This window comes from Bactrocera dorsalis, chromosome 5, assembly GCF_023373825.1.
Source record: "Bactrocera dorsalis isolate Fly_Bdor chromosome 5, ASM2337382v1, whole genome shotgun sequence".
Classification (NCBI taxonomy): Eukaryota; Metazoa; Arthropoda; class Insecta; order Diptera; family Tephritidae; genus Bactrocera; species Bactrocera dorsalis.
This window is the reverse complement of record NC_064307.1, coordinates 64205771-64229538: the sequence shown is the minus strand read 5'-3', so window position 1 is coordinate 64229538 and position 23768 is coordinate 64205771. Positions and strand designations below refer to the sequence as shown.

Genomic DNA, 23768 nt, shown 5'->3' with positions numbered 1-23768 from the left:
CAACTATACTTGTAAGTGTATGATTAATTGCTTCTCATCAATTATATTTTTAAGTAGAAAACTTTATAAATTTTTATTTCAATTTTTGTTTTCACAAAACGCTTTACCACACCGTTACTTTTATAGCATTTTTTATTGACTTAATGCAGCCCTAAAACGCTTTAAAGCCAACAATAAATTTAAGCTCGATACACGAAAGGTTAATAGTTAGCCACCCTTAACGGTACGAGTTGGCGTCTAAACGTTCAGCTAGTCGATTTTATGACTTTTTGTATTGCGCTTGTTTATCGGTTGTTTAATTTGATGTCTGACAGCCGAAATTCCGCTTACGTATGGCGCCAGTCTGTGCCATTGTGTAGTCTCCTTGCTTCTGTAACGCTTCCGACCACAAAAGTTTATCATTTAGCCGAGGTGCAACGATTTCGAAGCTAAATTTGTAGGAGTGTACGCAAATAAGTTATTTTTAATAATCGCAAAGAATACGCTCAAGCAAGGTTAAAGCCTCAAGAAATGGAGCCGAATATGTGAGCATGCTTGAATTAATAACTGTTAATTTGATGTATTGTGTGTGTACAATAAAAATTAGTAATATGAAGTGATTTTACGCTCAGTAACTTCCAGTTACTTCTACAAATAATAATAAAAATAAACAAACTAAAAATATAATATCCATTTAGCGCCGTCGGCTACTTTCAACAATCGTTCTATAAATTGACTATTTAATGGTTCATTCTTTCCTTCATTCAATCGTCTACACATTCATTCAATAGCAGTAAATTTGTCTAATGGCACGTGATATTCGTTCGGACGTCATTCGCGTCACAGTAAACAGTTACATACATACGTGTATATGTATGTGTGTATACACTACTACAGTATTTGCCGAACATTTAAAATGATATTTTGCCTATCGTCATATACATATACATATGTATGCATACAGGGTTTGTCCGGAAAGTAATAGGACTGAGTCGATTTAAAAAAATATTGAACCAATCGTTACAATTATTTAAAAACTCTCAAAATAGGTTTCTTCTGCGTCAATGCAGCGCTGCTAGCGCGATTTCCAAACATTGAAGGCGTCACGGAAGGCATTCTCCACCTGCTTGGATCCCCTCTGTAGTCTCAAAATGCTTGCCTTTCATCGGCCTTTCCGTGCAAGGAAAACAAAAAATGTCCGGGGGGTCACATCTAGGCTGTAGGGCGGCTGGGGAAGCGTTGGGATACCGGCCTTGGTTAGGTAGCTCCAATCGGCTGCGATATCTTATCGGACCCGATCGCTTAAATAGATGGCATCGTTAACGCATTCTTCTCCACGCACGAAAAAAGTGTCAGTGAACCAGAGCAAGCTACAAGACTTTCGAAAATCCCTCGTATTAAACCCTCGAGGAACTGCAACTGGCCGCTGGCAAGCTCAAAACTAACAAATCGCACGGCCACGAAGGGATTCCAGCAGAAATACTCAAAATTATTGCGAGAAAACAACCCGCAGTACTCTGAAACATATACAATGCCTGCCTCATAGCTGGAATATGGAATAAAATTTGGAAAAAACACTTGTCCTAATCGGCAAGGGAAAAGTGGATCCCAGCTTGCTCTCAGCATGCCGCCCACTGTACATGCTCTACACAGCGGGAAAGCTCTATGAAAGACTACTTAAAGCTAGACTGGAAAGCGGCAATCAATGAAACGGGCGGACTCTTACCCAGACAGCACGGGTTTAGAACCGGAAGGTCAACTCAAGGCGTTATCCAAAGCGTCAAAGTGTAGAAGTCGCACAACGTAGATGCCCCAAATACAAACGAACAGTCCTGTTGGCGACTCAAGACGTTCAAAAAGCCTTCAACAGTGCGCGAATGGCGGACATGATCATAACATAGTAACAGATAACTGCTGTACCAGACTACAAAGGGATCACGACGAAAGATAGTTACGACGGGAGAAGCATTTTAGGCCCAAATCTGTGGAACATTAGCTACGACGGTATACTAAAACTTGAAATGTCAGAAGAACAAAGCAGCAGTAATCACAGCACGAGACACAGATGAAGCCCAAAGAACGCCGAATAAGGGTAGGCTCTATGTCGCAAAACCAGCAATTTGCACAAGAAGCTAGGCTCATGTTATATACATATGTCCACCTTGAGCTTACAATGTCCATTATAGAAAGCGAGAAGTTGCCTGAGTTTGTCCCTTGGGAGGTTGATTACATATTTAAACCTTTTATGGTTATAACTACCCATAACAACTTGCCATGGCGCATGCCTTGGAGTTGTTGCCCATATCCTTCCCTATCCACTTCTTCGTCCTAGCGGAGCAGCTCTTTTATATTATGGGGACCAACGCAATGAACGGTTCGGTTCCTACTTTTTTGATAGATGATGCGGAGCGAGTGAGCTCCGCCCGCCGACCGACTACCCAGATAAAGTATACTTGCTTACGATCTGATAGACTATTTAGCCGTTGTTCACACTCTTGCATCAATAGCGATTTGATCTAGTAAGCAGAGATCGCTTTAAGTGCCGCTCGACTGTCGCTGAGTATAACTATACCTTCATTGCGAAAATTGCGTTAGAGGTTTATCTCTACGCACCGACTTATAACAAAGACAATTGCTTGGAATAAGCTCGCAAAACTTCCCAAAGGTATGGAGAGTTTGGTGTGTGGTCTTGCGACTGTTGTACCAAATCCATTCGACGTTTTCGAGCCGTCGGTGTATTACTTGATTGCACTACCATATCCCTAAGCAGTAGTGTTTGGTAAGCGAAAGTGTTTTATTAACATACGGATCGCTAAATTTTTTAGACCAACGTTTAACAAAACTGAGAACATCTTTTGCCATCAAGCCCCTATTATTATGAAGACTAAAATTAAGCTTGGGGTCCATAGTAACTCCCAAATCAGAATAGTTAAAAAGCTTTTTATCTCTGTATTAAAATTACAAATTCATGCACACCAGCGATCATGTGGTTATCTAATTTAAAGTTATTTAATGTACTAAATATGTGCGAAATATACGAAATAGATACTTGTGTATGTATGTATATAATTATATACTCCGTCTTGTTGGGTGTAAGTATGTCTTAGGTGTAAATTATAAAATGCAGGACCCATTAAGTAATGTTTTCATTAGCGTTCCATGCTTGAAATATTCTTATCGCTGACAAACTTATTGCGTAGCTGAAAATTCCTTTATTTTGTAATAACACACAATGAGCAAAAGGCAATTCCGTCGCCAACAAAAAGTTACTATGTTAATTTCTAAGGTCAACAAAGCTAATGAAGGAGAAATGCATAAAAATATGTGAACAGAATAAATAAATGTAAAATATTTCACATTTTCAATAAATACTGTAGAATTAATTTTTATTTATTTAAATAATTAACAGAAAGTTCTTTCTTCACTCATTCTTGCAGGAATGGTGTAAATTCAAAAAATTCTTTTTATTATTATGGAATGCATAAATTAAAAGTACATATATACTGTCCACGCTTGGTTTTATTTACCAGGACCTATGAAATCCCCAATGCACCCCTTTCCTTACTGGTAGGCGCTCAATTTCACCCTGTTTACGAGTATTATAAGTATCTTGAGCTTAGATGACTATTTTTCATCACTCGGTTAATTTCTCACTTATATTAAGCATTGTGTTCAGTTAAAAACTCTATAGGAATATTTTCTTATCCCTAACATATTTCTAATTGTAATTTCTAATGGAATATCGTGTCATCATAGGGTCTTAACTGGTCATTGTTCTATTCACATTGAGATTAAAGATAAACTTTTTGGAAGAAGTCTTTTCGATATCTTCTTATTGACTGTCCTATCATTGCGAGATCTTGGCTGAAACACCATCAGCTATCCAGGTGAATTGCTGGCATTGTAATAAATCCTCCAAATAAATTTGTGACAGTTCTAGACGCTTTGTCGATATATAATATTAAAACCAACGTAAGATTTTTCGGTGAAGGACTGTCCTTTCAATGATCTAATTCTATTTGAACTGAGAAGTAAACAAAACAACTTGACTTTAATAACCCATGTTTGATCATCATAGCGATTAATCTAACTTGACGCTCTCCAATATCAAACTCAAAGCCACATATTCAATTTTCATTAATTTAATGTAGAAAATAAGGGTATTTTGATTAAAAAATACAATTTAGATTTGAAGATGGTTATCATTTTCCTTTAATTGCCAACCTGTATACATATGTACATACATGTACATACATATATTCGTACACGTAAAATTTTCTTTTCCCAGCAAATACCATGCGAACAAATGTGAAATCAACAATAAAGGCATTAAATTTGTTTTTCGCACACACAGTTGCTCACAATTCATTGCTCTGCAGCAGTTCAAAAGAGAAATTATCTCATACTCCTGAGAGCCAAGAAAAACAAACTTGCAGATATTATTGTTGTTTTTAGTTCACTTGTGTTTTCGTTAATATTTATGTATGTATGAACATTATTGCAAAAATAGGTTTTATTGCTTCTACAATGTATTAGAGCATATTTCTCTTTATTGCTTTAGTTATGGATTTTTCTTGCTTGTTGTTTTTGTTTACTTTGCTATTGTTTTTGTTTACTTTGTTATTGTTTTTTGTTTTGCTTCATTTTTCGTTTTTTGTTGCAGTTTATATCTTTATTTTTCTTGTTTCCTCCCTAAGTTGTTTTTATTATTGTTTGGCGTAAGGTGGTCAATTTATTTGTTCTTTCGTTCTTTTGTTGTTGTTGATTCATTCATTTCATGATTTACTTGCATATTTATTTTTATACATGTGTATGTATTGTAACAACATACATTTACATATGTGGATGAGTATAATTATTCACGTGCCGCACTCATTTTGACATCACATGAAAGTGGCGAGTAGTGGGTGGTAGAGAGGTGGCGTGAGAAAGAATCACACACAACACTAGCGTGTGCTCACGGAGAGCAACGAGTGAAATTTATAGCGAATATTGCATTACGTGCGCCAAATGTTTTCTGTTTTGTTTTTGCATTTTGTTCTTTTTTGTATTTACTTCTGTTTTTGCAATTTGGTCCGCAGAGAGCGAGTAGATTGTTGCTCTTTCGTTTTGCTTTTATTGTGTAAATTGTTCTATTTAGTTATTTATCTGGAATTACTATTTGTTTAGGCTTGTTTTTGCAATGTTTTTTTTTTGCTATTATTATTATTACTTTGCTTTTGTTATTCAACACGCTAGTTGTGATTGTTTGAGTGTGCATGCACATTCGTTGAGATGTTGTGAATAAATATTCCTCTGATTTAATTGCATTAAATTGGGTTACTCAATTCGACGGTCAAGGTCATTTGCTTGGATAAAGCGCGTGCTGCGTTGCACTTACCCGCAATATGACGGCAGAAACTTTAGTGAAATGCCATTTGTGAAGAAACGCATTTATACTCGCAATCATGCAGAACTTGTCGTGACAGTTTTTCTCATGCACATGCATGCACGCACGAATTTTTGCGAATAAAGTTTCACGTGGCAGTTGAAACTGCATTAATTATAAGTAATATTATTTGCTTTTCGTTTGATTTTCGAAAGAAAAAGTCATAAGCGTGTGCACGAAATATTATTTTTACGAAATGCAAGTATATATCTACATAAATAAAACATGTTCATATGTATGTACGTTATGTAGGTCACAATATTCTCATGTTTTAACAACAATTACTATCTATACGCCATAAATTATGAAAAACAATAAATATCTCCTCACATTTCCCAACATATGAAAATCTGCGCGTGTGACCCCATTTCCTATTTTATAAATACTTGCCATCGTAAAAATATTATTCGCTGTGACATGTTTGCCTCTTTATGACCAAAAGTAAATAAATTTCATCTGTATTCAATATATTTTCTTTCGCATCCCAAAGAGGTGTAACATTTTCATTTTGCAATGTCAACCTTATTTAAAATGGACAACAATGGCACCGCAATATTCATAAAGTGAATTATTTATGCAGTTAGTGGAGGTTTTTGCTAGTTGATTGGGTGAAAATGTCGTAAGTAATGCTTGTCATTTCTGCTGTATTACGTTACTGTGCTGTAGTACTGACTATTTGTTTGTACAAGTATATATATACATATGTATGTATGTACATAAGTGCAATTTCAAGTAGAAACATTTACCACAAATACAATAAATAATTGATTTGTAAGCATGTATATAATATATTGTACATGTAAATTTAATGTTGTAAGTATATACATGCTCATACATGCATATTTGCATATTTTTGTACTACATTTCAGCACAGTTTCCTAAGGCTAGTTTTATCGATCAGTCAGATAGAACGAAACGGCTTTATGTTTACACGACGGTCGCGTCTAAGTAACCGGAACAGAACCGAGTTTTTATCACACCACTGTCGAAATTACTTCAGGAATGTTTTCTGCTGCTACAACAACAAAATATCGGTATCTGATAAAAGTTGGTTTAGAGATTGGAAACTAATTCGCAATCGGTCACAAAAACTATACGTGCTGTTCTCACAATGCTGTTTTTAGACTATCTGAGGAAAGTTCCTTCGAAATAGCTGGACCGATTTGAAATGTTTACAGTAATTTCTTAGATATACTTATGTACATATGTATTTTTCAGGTAATAATCTATGAAATACCATTTTTTAATAATTTGTTTGTACTATATATATTTATTATTAAAATTTTTTTAATAATAATTCCGATTTTAAGCCACAAAGAAGTGTAAGTTTTTCACAAATGCTCCTTTTTTTCTGAGAAGTGGCCATTCTGTCAAAAATCAAAATTTCGACTTGTCATTTGATCATTATATGGGTACAAGACTTGAGATAGCATTCGAAAATAACGATTTTAACATCATATTCTCCTGAGTCTCCAGTTTGCTTACTATACTGAGCCCTATAGTGATGTGCAATTCCCTGCAAAACCTTGTTTATCTGTTGCCGGTAGCTTTACATATACAACTTACTATTATTTACTCAATATATTATCATGACAAATAAACAACAACGCAATTAAAAATTTGTTTACGATAAACACTGATTATTTATTCAACAAGCTTTAACCATGTTTATTGTTATTCAGTATAAAACAACAAATAGCATATTAAATTGCGTATGAGAAAATTTTAAGCGTGTTAAGTGACTACAACAAAAAGTTACTGCGATGTAAATGTTTACAGTAAACACTCGTTAAATGCAAGCAGTTTGTGTAACTGGTTCGAAGAAATTTTTGAACTATGAAATAATAATTTTTCAGAAATCATAGCAATTATATTTATTATTTCGTCACAAGCCCGAGTTTAAGATTTTGTGTTTATGAACAAGTGTTAAGTGATCAGTTTTTGTGAAACTCTGAGTTCAATTTGATATATTCTTTAACAATACTGAGACCGATATTTTGTCACGTGCGGTAAAATTTTGTAATCAATAATCTTTATAATAATAATTAATATATATAGTAATATTTGTTTAAAATTTCGATAAGCTAACAACTTCTACCAATTAGTTTCGTTTATCATGTACGTACTGTATCAGCATTTACATATTTCAGCAGTTAAATATGAAGGCAGTGTGTGAGAAAAATGTAGTCGTACTAGTTTGCTAAATTTATCTTTATTATTTACATTCGGCTTAGCATATTTTTTAATTATTTAATAAAAAAATATAAATTATTTACACCTTTAGCTTGTTTATACCTTTTCTGCGCTGGCGCCGGTTGAATTAATTAAAAACGTTTCGTGTGGCGTAATTAAGCAGAAATTTTATAGGTTAGTTTAATCTTAAAGCGTATTTTTCAAGAGGCTGCCACTAAACATCCATTTTTCTGACGGCATTAGAAATAAATATAAATAAAAGAAAAGCTATAAAGATATAAAGATAAAGATCAGCGTTGCTATAGCGGTATTTACATATACATATTTATATATGCATACGTAAAAACAAATAAGTGTATGAGTATTGTCAAGTTGTTATGCCATATTATTGTGCTTTGGTAATGTGGAAACTTAATTAGAATTACTCAATTCATCCACCACAATTAATTTACATTATTCATAAAACCACAAAATAATAAATGTAAATTGGCTTTGATCTCGTCGGCTTGTGTGACTAAATGCTTTCTGAAATTTACATACTAATACTACTAATATTGAATAAAGCTATTACGGTTACTATTTATAAGTCGCAGTGGAATTTTTTCAACAGTTGTTGAATTAGAATTAAATTTTTCTATGTCTAAAAGTGCTCTTCTCAAGTGCGCAGATTGATTTTATAGAAGATTGCCGGGACATGTTTCATTTCGATAAATTTTAAAGACAAAGGAAGCGACATTCCGAGAAGGTATGAGTATTATATTTATTCTGTGGAGATAATTATTTGAAGGTTGATCCATTTCGAAGTTCCCTACTTTTTTTATGAAAAAAACACAGAAACTTCAAATTTAATCGGGAATGTTTATCATCATTCGGAAGAACATGTCTTGGCATTTATTTTTAAATATTCTTCTTCTGCTTTATTGCCGTATAGAACACTTACGCGGTTATAGCCGAGTTAACAACACCGCTCCACCGTTTTTTTCTTTTCGCTGTTTAGCGCCAATTGGAGATTCCAAGCATAGCCGGGTCCTGTTCAGCTGTTCTTTCCAACGGTGTGGAAGTCTTCCTCTTCCTCTGTTTCCTGCAAAGGTACTGCTTCGAATATTCTCAAAGCTGGAGTGCTTTCATCCAAACGAACGACATTATCCAGCTAGTGTAGCCGCTGTCTCTTAATTCGCTGAACTATGTCAATGTATAGTATATCTCGTAGAGCTCATTTTTCGACCGATTGAAGTATTCGGCGTTGCCAAAATGCAAGAGACTATAGTTAAATCTTCCGCAGAACTTCAAATGTTGTCGTCGTCCATGCCTCTGTATCGTATATCAGGTCAGGGATGAGGAGTGACTTGAAGAATTTGGTCTTTGTTCGTCAAGAGAGAGCTTTAATTTTGTTCATCAATTGCCTACTCAGAAGCATTTGTTGGCAAAAGTTATTATGTGTTGGATTTCGAGGCCGAAGTTGTTGTTGTTAATGCTGATTGCAAGATAGACTAAATTATCTACGACTTCGAAGTTATGACTACCAACAGTGACTGTTTGTTTGATGACGAGAGATATTTCCTTTTCCGCTCGTTCACTACCATTCATTTGCTTCGATTCCTTATCCAAGATTGTACCTTCTTCTATAAGATTGTACCTTGTCTATTAAATTCTGGAGCCCGAATTATTTTCTCCACCAATAGATTGAAGAAGTCGCACGATAGGGAGTCGCCTTGTCTCTAACCTCTTTTGGTATCGAGAGAGCCCTTCCGATTCTGACGGAGCTTTTGGTGCTCAGACTCATATGAGGACAGCCAGATGGTTGAGCTAGGCATCGGCATTTTCACAATTAAGGGGACAGACCATCCAGGTACATGACCTTAAATCGTAGTCCCAGTCGTCATCAAAAGAGCCTTTTGTGTCTATTTCAATGGGGCGTTTTTTACGTGGCGATTCCCGAATACAGTGAGAACTCGGAAAATCGGTCCAAGTTATTCGCTCTTTACAGAATTCAGGGTTTGAGGATTATTAAAACTGTCGCTGCATTATTTCTAAGAAGACGCTTTTATCAGTTTCCAATCTACATGGAAAACAGTGCCTGATAATCAACAGAACTGCTTAGTTGACAAATTTATAATTTATATTATATATTTCAAGGTCTTCTGGACTATTCTTTGTAAACATACATACATATTTCTTACTAAGCTTTAATTGAAAAATATTTGCTGTCATATTTCTATATGAGCCACCAATAAATACCACTTAATAAGTCTATAAAAGGAAACGAGCACAACTATAGCCGGCAGAAAAGCACGACAACAGAAAGAAATCGAAAAATAAAATGATAAAAATTGAGACACGGGAAATTAATTCAGCCAAAAGGCAGATAAATGAGATGATAACAGAAACAAAAAGAAAAAAGCACAAAATTATATAAATGAAAGTGAAAGAATGCAAGAAAAAAAATTGAGAGTATGTACATTAGGGTGGTTTAAAAAAAATTGTAAAAAAATATGTTCTGGCGTTACTTATAAAAAAGTTGTGAAAAAATGCAAAAAAAAATTTGATAATATTTACATTAGGGTGGGTAAAAAAAAAATAAAATTTTCTGCTTGTTGCTGTGAAAAAAAGTGTCGGATACTTCTAAGAAAATCGTGAATAAATGCAACAAAAAATTTGAGAGTATGTACATATACATATGTACATATATGTATGTACATTAGGGTGGTTAAAAAAGTTTCGTTGAAAAATATGTTCCTCCACTGTGGTTCTTAAGATACCTCTAAGAAAGTCGCTAAAAAACGCTATAAAAAGTTGACAGTATGTACATTAGGGTGGTTTAAAAAATTGTGAATAATATGTTCTTACGTTACGTTTGGGAGTATTTTATTAGATTGGATAATTTTTTTTTTATTTAAAAAAAATGTCCTACAAAATCTTTAAAAACAAATATTTTTCAAGTAGTTGTAACCAAGACTTGAATTCTTCTATCTGATAGTAAGAAAAAAGGAAAATTAAGCGGATGACCTTCGCTTTCCTTGATGACACTTTTTTAGAGTTGTTTATGAATCAATTTTTCAGGGTATCAAGCCAAAAATATAATTAAAACTAATTTTTTTTCGACCTCCCTAATGTACATATGTATGTATTAGGGAGACTTTCTTAGAGTGGTCTAAGCACCAATTTTTAAAGTACCAACCCAAAAATATATAATATTTTTTTGTTCCACCCTAATGTATGTATATATGTTTACTAATATGTATTAGGGCGACCGTTATTTTTTTTTTGTTAAAACCTCCTGAAGCATCAATTTCTGTCGTAAAAAAGGATTCAATGTAAACAAACGCATTATTTTCAATTTAAATCGTATCTAAATCATGTTGCTTTTCCCATATACATATGTATTTAATAAGCACTTTTTATATTTCATTAAAGAAGTAAGCCTACAAATCATATGTACTAATACAATTAATAATTTTTCGCTCTACAAAAATATTTCAATAATTTTTTTCATAAAAATATTCCCTGAAAAGTTATATGCATATATGTATACATTAAATGTATTGTACACATAGAGTACACCATGTCGAATGAGCAACACATATTGTATACTACAAATCACTTGCCTCAATGCTGTACTGAGCATATGGATAGATAACTTTAATGGCGTATTGGTTTTAAAGAAATATTAGAAAACAGATTATTCAGACCGTTTTTATAGCGCTGAAGATCTTGTATTAGAATAACATTTTTAAAAAATCATTTGTTTATTTGTTTAGGAGTTAAAAAATTTATTCCAAAAGGTCAAGGAATTACATGTTAAATATACTTGTTTACGTTGAAACCTTTTTTTAGGGTACAAACTGAGACTTCATTTGCAAAGGAAAAAAATTAATCTGGGAAATAACGGACACCACAATATATATGTATATATGGTATGTAGTATGAGTTTCATATATCATGACTTATATAAAGGAACAGTGAGAAAAAAAATTATCCAAACGTTGGTTTGCGGCAACTTTGCTGCTTGGATAAATAAAAAAAAACAGAAACCTGCTTAGTCATATGCATATAGAAACAAACCAACATGCATTTATATAAGTAAATGTGGATTGATGGCACCACGAGCGGCAGCAATAAATAGCATATGATATATTATTGCCTGTACATATGCTTGTATGCTCGTGTTTAGCACAAACTGCCAGCAGTCAGTGGGGAATAAGCTGAAACAGCATGTTGTTACTACCAACTAAATATGGACTCGTTGAAGAGCAATTGAATAACAGCATCATGAAAAGACCGTTGAGACAAAGGCGAACTTAGTGGCTGCAGAGATGCCGGCAAGAGAGTGGAGTAGAGGAGAGGACACTACAAAAACTATAAAAATACTAGATAGAGAGAGGTGAGTGCGGTAAACGGAAGGTGGTACGGATGAAACAGGAGAGAAAGGAAAGCAGCGGTATAACAGCAATTTGGTAAATGCGTCAAAAACACGAATTGAAAATAGCGCATAAAAGAGAATATAAAAATAAAATCAATAAGATGCAAAAAAAGTTATGCCAACAAAATAAATGTATGAATGAATATGCTGGCAAAACCTACAAAAATAAAAATGTACCGTTATATACATTATATACATAAACATACATACGTACATGCAGCGCAACACAACTGACAGACAGTTAGTTGACAGCTAACAGCGGTATGAGCGCAGCAAGTGGATGACACACCGTTTGGGTCGACAGGGCGTATGAGTAACGAATGTGCCAGGAACAAAGGCGAACGAACGAACTATCGAACTAACGAACAGCTGAAGCCGAGAGCAAGGAACGAACGAACGAACTAAGAAGCTTACGAATAAGCGTACAAGTGAACGAACGAGGATGTTACAATGAAACGAGCCAGCTTGTTTGGAAAATGCCAACTCATTCATTCATAGAAATGAAAATGCGCCAGCGTAGGGAACTGCGACGCCAACGTCGACTGCATTAACAGCGTTGTGTCGTTTAAGTGCACGTGCACGTGGAATTGAGCGAGACGCTTTTCGTTTTGCTTTAATTCTCAGCGGCAAAGTGAGGATGCCAGGACATTCAAGTGTGTTGTGTAAGTGTGTTGAGTAAAATACTCGTTGGTAAAAGCGTTGGCGCATTATACATTACAACGACTATGCGTTGAGTAAAGCGTCCGTGTGACGTAGGTTGCACAAGTTTAATGAGTTTATGGGGAAGTATGAGGAGCAATGCTAACTTCGCATGCATCGTAGCTATAATACCCTACACAGGCGTGTTTTTTTCTTGCATAAAAATGTGTAAAACGATTTTTAACTTGATTTTTATTGTTCAGTTTGTATGACAGCTATATGCTATAGTTGTTCGATCTGAAAAATATATTCGGAGATTGTAGCATTGTTTTGGATAATAACTTTTACCAAATTTTGTGAAGATATCTTGTCAAATAAAAAAAATTTCCATACAAAGATTTGAGCTTAATCAAACATTTTGTATGCCAGCTACATTATATAGTGCTGCGATCTGCACAAATTGTTCGGAGATTGTAACATTGTCTTTGATAGTAATCCATAGCGAAGATCGTGAAGATACCTTGCCAAATAAAAAAGATTTTCATATAAAAACTTGATTTGGATCTGCCAGTTTGTATGGCAACTGCATGCTATAGTGAGCCGATATCGGTAATTTCGACACTTTCTTGGAAGGAAAAGAACGTGTGCAAAATTTCAGTTCGATAACTCTAGAAATGAGGGACTTCTTTATTGGTGTCGAAAAAATGACGGACTAGTTCGCCTACACATATGTGGACAAACCCTGTTCAGGCTATAAAAATATCAAAAATAAAATAAACAACAGCGCTGCGACAAGTCAATTGAAGTCAAAGCAACCATTTGCAATGTCACCAGTGACATCCGCGCAACTGCAACTCATCTTCGCTCAGGCGAAACCACATTTCACGCCAACGCTTGGTACAATCGTACCAGCAGTTTGTAAGTAAAATCGTTGACCCTTCATTGTGCGAAAGCAAGCAGCAAGAAAATGCAAGAAGCAAATTGCAAATACATAAATTTGTGCACAAATAAAACTGACACGAAAAAATCAACGGCAGCAACAAGCGTGTGCAATAAAGCAGACGTATAGATATTAAAAAAAACACACACACATACACAGAAAGTGCAAAAGCATAAAACGTTTCCACTGCAATCATACGCCCTTAACGCCTCGCTTGCACTTATGTATGTATGTATGTATGTACATATGTAGCTTCATACATATGCCCGCTTAAAGCACAGCGACCTTGCTGAAGTTCAAGTACCCTACAACCCTCAGCGAAGTCACTGCTGTTGCTGTTACTGTTGCCATTGTTGGTTAAGTGCAAGACAGGCCCCCCTCTTGGTTGAGCGCTAAGGTTTGGGCGTTGCTATTTGCATAAAAGCGCAAGTTAAGCGCCCGACAAGGGCGGACAACAACACAACTGCCATATAATTATATGCATATTAGCTGACGTGCGCTGGTATATACTTGTATGTGTTATATATATACATATATTTATCTAGATATAAAAATGCTTTTAGGCTCGTCCATTACACAGCGCTTGATAATTGCATTACTGACATGACATTAGCGCAGAGTTGCTTGGTAATGAGCAACTAGCTTTGTGGCACATTAGTTGGCATTTCAGTTAAACGCTCTAAGAGGCGCATATTTATTAGGTGGTAAATTGTAAGTACAAAATTTGGAGTAGATTTCCGACTAAACGAACAGCTACTACAACAAAGAAGTTCCGACTAAACGAACACCTACTACAACAAAACAGCTAGAAGGTCAACAAAGTTGTATGACGCCGTCAAAGTTGTTTTCGAATATGGAAAAGAGGCGGTCAAAGGACATTCAATTGCGTTGCTGCAAATAGCAAGAACGGTAGTGGCCGAGCTAAAGTTAATGAAAAGTGTTGTCAAAATGATTTAAATATAAGGTATGGCAATGTTTTGATGTCATGAATTATGACTAAAGTAAGTAAGAAAGAAATAGAGAGGCAGCAAAAGCTCACAATTTTTGGCGATTTGAGGCTTAAAACAGGAAAAATCGTTACTTTTGTGTTCAAAAATTTAACTTTCACAAATAAAAAAATATGGAATAATATTATATAACAATCCTCCCAAATTTCTTGAAGATATTGGGTTGTCAAAAAAAACTTGCGGTATTTCCATACTGCACAAATATTGGCGGCTTGAGATGCAATTTCTTTATCGTAGTAGTACTGTAAAATATGCCGTATTTTGAGAATAAGTGGCGAAAATACCGCAAGATATTTTGTCAAATAAAAAGTTTTTCATACAAGAACTTGATTTCGAGCGGGCAGTTGGTATGGTAGCTATATGCTATTGTGGTCCGATCTGAAAAATTTGTTTGAAATTTGTCAAAGTACTTTAGATAATAATCCATGCCAAATTTTTTAACGATATATTGTAAAATAAAAAAATTTTCCATATAAAAACCTGATTTTGAAAGGTCACTTTGTATAACAGCCATATGCTATAATGATTCCATTTGAACAATATATGCAGGAATTGTAGCATAAATTTGAGCAATGGTCCATCCCAAACATAATGAAGATATCTAGTCAAATAACAAAATTTTGCTTATAAGAACTTGATTTTGATAGGCCTGTTTGTATGGTAGCTATGTATATGCTATAGTGTTCTGATAACGGCGGTTTCGACAAGAATGCAGCTTCTTGAAGAGAAAAAGATGTGTGCAAAATTTCAGATCGATATATCAAAAGCTGAAGGACAAAAGTGCTCGCATATACAGTCAGAGATATAGACATGGCTAAACCGACTAAGCTCATCACGCTGATTATTTATATATTATATATTATAGGGTCTCTGAAGTTTCGTGCGGGGTGTTACAAAATTCGTGGCAAACTTAATACATTCAGTTCAGGATATAAAAAATCCTTCAAAGCACCTAGCAAAAGTACTCAAGGGACCTGAAACATGTAGCTGTCCTAACGATCCCCTTAAACTTTGCTTGAATATATATTTAATTATATTTATATATATTTAGACTGACGATTGTTTGCTTTTTCATTTAAATTTCATTTTCTCTTCATTATTTTCACCTCATATTTTCTCCACTAATAGATCACAATATAAGTAAATAATTCTATTCGCCGGCATTCGCCACTCGTTATATCATTTTACATGTATGATAACTTATTTGTTATTGTTTTTTTCTTGTGTCATGGTATAATTGATTTCAATTCATATGTGCTTAATGCGCGGCAAAAACAAAAATAAAAAACCGCACACAATAAAATAACAAACCAATAAAACGTAAAAATGACAACAAAAAGAAAATAAACGAAATTGTAATAAAAAGCGAATGTTCGCTGTCAACGTCGGCGCTGAACTCAAATGATTGAGTACAAGTCTTTTGTAAACACATTAAGCGGAGTAGTAAGCACAGAAGTACATACATACATACATATTGAGAACACAAGAAGCAAGTTGAAGCACATTAAAAGTGCACACCTACACCCACATATGTATGTATGTAAGTATATATTTATTTTGGCATAACACTGGCAATTTATTGCACATCTGATACCAAGCATGCTTTTTTTATGAAATATTCTGTGTAAATTATGAGACCTGTGTAAAAATATCACAATTACTAAAATATATATGTGTGTATATATATACAATGGCTATTTTTAGTTACACGCAACTTAAATGTGCAGCAGAAAGCTTTATGTGTGCATAAATTACGCCACAAAGCACGACGGAAGTGCGTAATTTAAACTGCTCGCCATTTACAACCACAATAAATACCACTTAAGTGGACCAATGCGGGTTTACGAGAACAAATATATAAACACTATCAGCACACATATCTACATATATGTGTAATCATACAGACATACATATATATCTGTACATATGAAAGTATATGCATAATAGCAAAAGTATTGACAATGCAAATTATGTTTGGTTCAGATCTTTATTTTTCGGTTATTTTTATACCCTGGAAAAGTTTTGTTAAGTACCACGAAGCGTGTAACATCCAGAATGGTTCGTTGGAAACCCTAGCTATCTTCGATTCGCCATTCCTCCGTGGAGAGTTTATTCGGCGCCGGCAACTCGGACTGATGTTTGGAACAATTCGGCCCATTTAACGTCGAGATCTTAAATTGAAAGCGTACAAAGTACAGCTTGTGCAAGAACCGAACCTGCTCGACCTTCCCAAGCGACATCGCTTCACTCTATGGGCTCTGCAAAAGCTGCGAAAAGATCCGACGTTTTCAAGCCAAATTTTGTTCAGCGATGAGGCCGTTTCTGGCTCAATGGGTATATAAACCAACAAAATTGCAACATTTGGGACGAATAGCATCCTGATAAGATTCAAGTCCTCCTATTTTATCCAGAAAAAACAACCGTTAAATGTAGTTTGTGTTTGTTCAAAAATGATGCCGGTCAGAACCGACTATTTGATGCCTCAAATTGAAGCTCGTGATCTTGGCGACATTTTGTTTCAACAAGACAGCGCCACTTCCCACACATCGCATCAATCAACTAAACGGATGAACCATTTGACACGTATCGGAGGACGAAGAGGGTGCAACTTCGGTCTTTTCCCACTCTATTGTCAGCAGTGTCAGCTAAGGTTCTTTTTCTTACCAGTTCATCAGTTTTGCCAAACCGTTGACAGGCGACCTGTCCCCCATACAAGTTTTATACAAAGGGATGGCGAAGTCAAGCAATTCTTAACTCATGGTTGCCTGCCCTGAAAGAATGATTAGTGAACTCCATTGCAGTATTCCCGCCTACCTTCATAGTGCTTAGCCAACAAGGTGGCTACACTCGGGAGTAGAAGCTGGATGATCCAAGATAGACAAGTTTAGAGTTTTTTTGTTTGTTACGATAAAGTTTGACTTCAAAGTTGAATCAACAAACTGGTCGCAGGTTTTAAGTTATATGAACTCCTCTATTTCACGGATAGAAATACACACAATGAAAGGATCTGCAACTTTTTTTACATAATCTGAAAATTATGCCAAAATATTAAACAGAAAACGACTTAAATTCGAAAAAAATGAATTCGAAAAAAATGAATTCTCACGTCAAAATATCGCATTTTTAAAGTCAGTAGGCCTTGTGTTTGTAAATTGCAAGAATATACTGTCAAGAGTTAGGCATAAGGCAACCTTTTAAGTTGCCAGACCACTGTAGATAGTATATTTCCAGCTGAGGTCTTTACTACTGTGAAAGCCGCGGAGCTGACCTACAGGCAATTACAGAATCAACATCTACGTAGACAGCCAAGCAGCAATCAAGGCGCTAACTTCGAATCGCATATCGGTCAGAAGTGTTTTGGGAAGCAGAGTAGCAGTGGAAAGTGTTGCCAGTAGTAAGCAAGTTAACTTCTAAAGGGTGCCAGGCCTCAAAGGTAACGAAGGCAATGAAATGGTGGACGAGATTGCCAAGGATGGTGGACGGCTAACATTCGAACACGTGATCAACATTGTGAAACCTACATTGTCTATATGTCGATGTTGACAAAAGCATGGTAAAGGAAATCAAAATCCGATAAAACGAGCTAAGTATCTGGGTGCAAAAGTGCAAAAGTCATGTGCAAAACGATGGATCGGAAATACAAAAAATTCCTATCGGCACTCGATAGAAGAGACTGCAAGAACATGATCGGAATACTAACTGGTCACTGTCTGGTGGCGACACACTACCGTAGGATGGGGCTCACAGATACAGAAGACTGCAGGAAATGTCTAGAGCAGCGTACCAGGGAAATAATGGTGCATCTCTTGTGCACTTGTCCCGTATTGGCAAGACAACGCTGTAATCATCTGGGTATGATAAACTGGAGGAGGTATTGGCAAGGCCGCAGAGTCTGTTAAATTCGCGTCTAGCGCGGGTATCCTAAAGGATGACTTCTCCTCTTGGACCGAGCAACTGAATTTCATCTGGTATCGCAAAGGACCGAAACTGTTCTATGTGTGGCTTATTGGCCTACCAGATTAACTTAACAACTAGCCTATGTTTGTATAGAACTTTCCAACTCTATAGAAGCGTTGTGGTCTCAGTTTTCCATGTTTTAAAGAATCCATGTCATAAATTGTATTATTATAGCCAATTACCTGTCTATTTACAAATCTAGTAAGAACACATTATTCATATTATGTTATTGCCTAGTTTATAATTAAACAAAAGCATCTAGTATGAAGTTAAAAATAGCACACACTTTTATATTAATAAAACGTAATCACTTTGACCATTAGTCATATATTACAACAACTTATCTAACACAACAAATAGAAATATAAAAGTGCACAAGTATGCCATTACTTGCAAAAAAATATCCACTCCTCAATTAATTAACACAAACACTCACTGGTGTGTATAGTGTGTGTGTGTGTGTATGAGTGTTTTATAGTGCAAGTAAATAAATTACATATTTTAATCTCGTGCGAAAACACGACATTTTCCCCAGTCTCTATTTGATATTCACAGCAATGGAAAATTTTACAAACTGATTGCATTATTTGTCAACAGCTCGGCTCCATTGCATCGAGAGAGAAACTGCAAGAGCATTAACATATGTATGTACATATATACATATGTACATAGATATGTGCATAAATCACAGATACGAGTGATAAGCGGAGCGAGTGGAATTCAAAAGAAAAAAACGAGAGTAAATAAAATGCATAAAAACGCGAGTGAGTGAACTGGAAGTGTGAGCAATTAATTGCTGCTTCATCAAATGATGCCACTAACTGCGATATGTACGAGTATGTACTCGTTTGTATGTACGTCTAAAAGGACCGTTTTCTCAATGTCTGGTTAGCCGCCAACTGTCAGTTAAGTTCTGGTTAACTTAACCAATACTCTTTCTTTTGGTAAAGAACCATTTTTTTGCCGTCCAAACTGACTTTTTGTAGGCGAGGGAACGAAGAAAGTACCGAACCGCCCACGCTAAATAAAAGTCTTTTGATTTTAATATTACCTGTTATCAATTGTTTAAATCTTAGTCAGTGGTGATCTACCTTTGGCGAGCCAGAAAACATAGCCGAAACTGACGTTAGCTGCTTCCACAGATTTCTGATCGGCTTTTATGATCAATTTTATAAGAGTTCTAGGTACCATTATCGACCGTCTATAAGATGTTCAAGTGAGATACCTGTTAGGATCGACCATTTAACCTGATCTAGTGAGTAGAAGACATAGCCGAAATTGATATTAGTCACCACAACAGATTTGTGAGAATCGAATTATGAGCATCTTTATGCACAATTTTATAGGAGTTTTAGGCATCCCAACAGTCCGGCTATAAGCTGTTCAAGTGAGAGGCCTGCCATAATCTATTATTAATCGAATATTTAGCGTTTATCGATAAAATAATGGAAAACGTCGAGTCTCCTCCGTCATGTAAGCACTGTTTTGCTTGCACAGGAGCTAAACATTGCTCAGAAAACTGTTTAAAACTACTTTAATAAGGCTGCACATAAAAATAAGCTCGAGATATGGGTGACACAAGAGTTAACGCAAAAAACTCTTAGACTAAATTTCAGCAGATGCTTACTGGTGGCAAAAGAATAAGTTACTAACGACAACATCAAGCGAAAACGGTCGCAGTCGAATCGCGGTGATGCAAATGTTGCAATCTGAGCCAGGTTGATGGTCGAGTGGGGCTTGCGGCATGTTTGCTGGGATTGACGGGGATTTATCTACTACGAGCTGCTCCTCTACGACCAAACCCTTATTTCGGACATGTATTGTCGACAATTGCATCATATGAGAAAAGTAATAGCCCAGTAGTAGGAAACCTCGAAATGAATCACCCTTTGTTTACAAGTACATACTTATTACGTACGTATGTATATATATGTATCTGCCTTTAACTGCAACCACTGCTTACGCACCCAAATAACATAAATAATAGTGATGAAAATAGTTCAAGAATAACAGCGACGGACTACGTGCAGAAACGCACATGGATTGGGTTTAACGTCCAGGCAGCGACATACTGCAACCGCAACCAAGGAACCACAAAAATGTTTTATGATTGCAGTCGTTTAATTTCGTATAATTTTTTAGCTGATTCATGCATATGTATGTATGTACTTATACTTCCAAGCAAGCAAATAATAATAATACATAAAAAAATAAATAAAAATGTAAAAAAATTAAATATAAAAAATAAATAAAAAAAAAAAAACATATAATGCAATTGTTGAAGCATTATATGTTTTTTTATTATTTATTTATTTATTTACTTATTTTTTATATTTATTTTTTTTTACATTTTTATTTATTTTTTTATATATTATTATTTTTATTATTTAGTTTTTTTTTTTGAAAGAGCACACAATGCAATCAACAATTTTCCATACGTATGCAACTTCTTTCTTATGTATGTACAGTGCATCACAAAAATTAATCAGAGGCAAATTGCAAAAATAAAAGTAGTTCTACTAATAAAAAAAAAATAGAAAAATACAAAAATGTGGGAAAAACAAATAATAAGGAAAGATCTGGGTGGCCAAAAATATTTTTGATGCAAAGGAGCAGCGTATTATAACAGGCTAGATACTGGCTAATCCGAAGAGAAGTGCATCTAAAGTGAGTTACGAAACTGAAAATGAGACTGGTAAAGTCTGCAGTCCCCAAGCTATTCGTCGAGTGCTGTATGATGCTGGCGACCATGGTCGCAATGTTCGTAAAAAAAAGCCTTCATAAGCAGCGCTTACAGGCAAGTTTGAGTTTGTTTGTTTGTTTGTGAAAAGGCACGAAAATAAAGATAAAAATTTCTGGAATTCAGTTATTTTCCCGGATGAAAGTATGTGTATATTCTTTGACTCGATTGAGAATGAAAAAGTTTAGAGAAAATTTAGTACTGAGCAATTAAAAACATCCTGATTTGAATCATATCGAACACTTGTGGTATTTTTTAGAAAGAAAAAAACTGAAGAGCCAAATCACAAACAAAGAATCTTTGAAAACTGCGTTAACCGAGGAATGGTGAAAGATTCCAAATTTCGTGTGTCGATGCCAACCAAATTATGTACAATTAAAAAGTCCAAAGACTATGCAACAAAGAAGTAGCGATCCATCAAAGCTTAAAAATAAAACCGTTTGAACTTTATTCCGCAATTTATGCTTAGTGCATACATATTATAGTGGCGTAATTTTAAGTTATCGAAATATTTTTTCTCTAATTTGAAAAATGATTACTTTAAATTGCTATATTTTGTTATTGTTTTTAAAAAAAATATTAAATAATTGAAAAATTAAAAAATGTTATAATTATTAGTTTAATGCTTTCATCCGCATGACAAAACTAAAAACACACACTGCATACTCATTTTTATAAGATGAACTGTATGGGCCCTACATATTAGATACCTTTGTTTTTGTTGCTACTAATGAGCCATTGCTATTTCCCTCTATGTGCCATAATCGCTGCATATTATAAATGACACTATAGGTGAGAAACAAAAAGAAATATAATAAAAAAAATAGCGCAAGAAAGGTGCTTATGAATACGCGATAGTGGAGGCGTTGCGGGGTTAGGTGACAACGTAACAACTGAATGAATTTATATCAACACAAAATGACACTTCACTGTATACTTGTAAATTTACTATTAGATAGACAATAGTTTTTAAGTATTAATTAATTTAATTAGGTTGCAACGTATGAGATTTCATAAAATTTTAACTTTAATGCTAAACACTTTGATTGTGACTATGTGCATTGCAATCCAACGTGTCACACGGCAGGTATTTATTAAAGCATCTAGCTTATACTCGTACATGCATCTATGTATATGTATGCATGCAGCACATCGCAATGTATGCTTAATTGTATAGGTATGTATGTTTGTATGTGCTAACTGCTGCTGGAACTGCCTGGTTGCCTGGCTTGCATGCCACTTGGCATATTGATTTTCTACACACGCCACCATACCGCTGCTCCACTAAACCCTTTAACTGCCTTTGCCACACGCCATAGCGCATGCATATGTGCATGCATGTACTTGTATTGCAGCACGTCACTGCACTGCATTCACTTTTTCCAATTATAATTTTTTACAGCCGGCTTGGCAGCGTTTCTTTGGGGCTCGCCTGCATGTCAGCAGCTATTCTGTTGGCTACTGCGATTTTCCCATTTTTCTTATTAATTTAAATATTACTTAAATTCCAAAAGCATACGTTCAGAATAAGTTGCTCAGCTGTTGGGAAAATAGGTGCTCAACCCTTTTAGGAGGTTTGCATTTACATATGTACATACATATACTTATAAGTATGGATGATAGTTAGAAGTAGGGAGCTCGCCAGAAAATTGATTTTTCTTGTACCATTTCGTTTTCATGAAAAATAAAAACAACTGCTGCACTAGCAGTCAGTGCACAAAACTTTGCCACACAATTCTAGTAACTGATTTTTCACTAGCTGCTTATTATAATGTAATAGTTTTAATATTTACATGTAGTTATTGAAATGCGTTTTACACTACTCTTACCTCTCGTTATACTTTAATTTTTATTTATAGAACATACATACATACGTATGTATATTCGCAAACTTAGTGCTTATTGAAATTTGTATGCACTTTTTCACTTTATTTATCTCTATCTTTTTATTGCACTTTGGTTCTTTTTTCTGGTTGCGCACAGATTTTATTTGCATCTATTCTACTACGCTCCATTAACTTTTTTATTGTTCACATTGCAGCTAATTCTGCATTTGCTTATATTTCATGCACTTTGTCACATATTACGTCGTTTATGCACTTTTACCGTTAAATTTTTATGTTATTACAATTAAAATTTTAAATATTTATGCTGTATTTGCAACAGATATTTTCTTTCACTTTATGTAAATTATTTAAGTGGCTCTGCATTGGTGCTCTTTATCCGCTACTTGTCAAGTAACCGCCTATGTTCTTTATTTAATGCGCTCTCACGGAACTTTTGTTTTTGACTGCTGTCAACTTGCTGCTGTTAACGGTGTTGTATTTGCGCGTATCGGAAGCGGAACGTTGAAGTTCATTGCTATACCCGAATATTTAAAACACAGGGAGACAATTTTTTAGTTTAATTTTATTATTTAAATTCATAGATAAAATATTTCCAAGAAGATACACTAACAAAATCTT

The 23768-nt window shown here is 35.0% G+C and overlaps 1 protein-coding gene across 2 annotated transcripts in view; it reads right to left on the bottom strand.

Annotated features, from left to right (window-relative positions):
• LOC105227906 (rho-related BTB domain-containing protein 1) overlaps positions 1–23605 on the bottom strand; it is a 37842-nt gene extending 14237 nt beyond the window's left edge. For both annotated transcript variants that reach the window (XM_049458154.1, XM_049458155.1), the window contains exon 1: positions 23133–23605. The gene's annotated coding sequence lies outside the window, so the exon portion shown is untranslated. The remainder of the gene's footprint in view (positions 1–23132) is intronic.
• Positions 23606–23768: the final 163 nt, after the last annotated feature.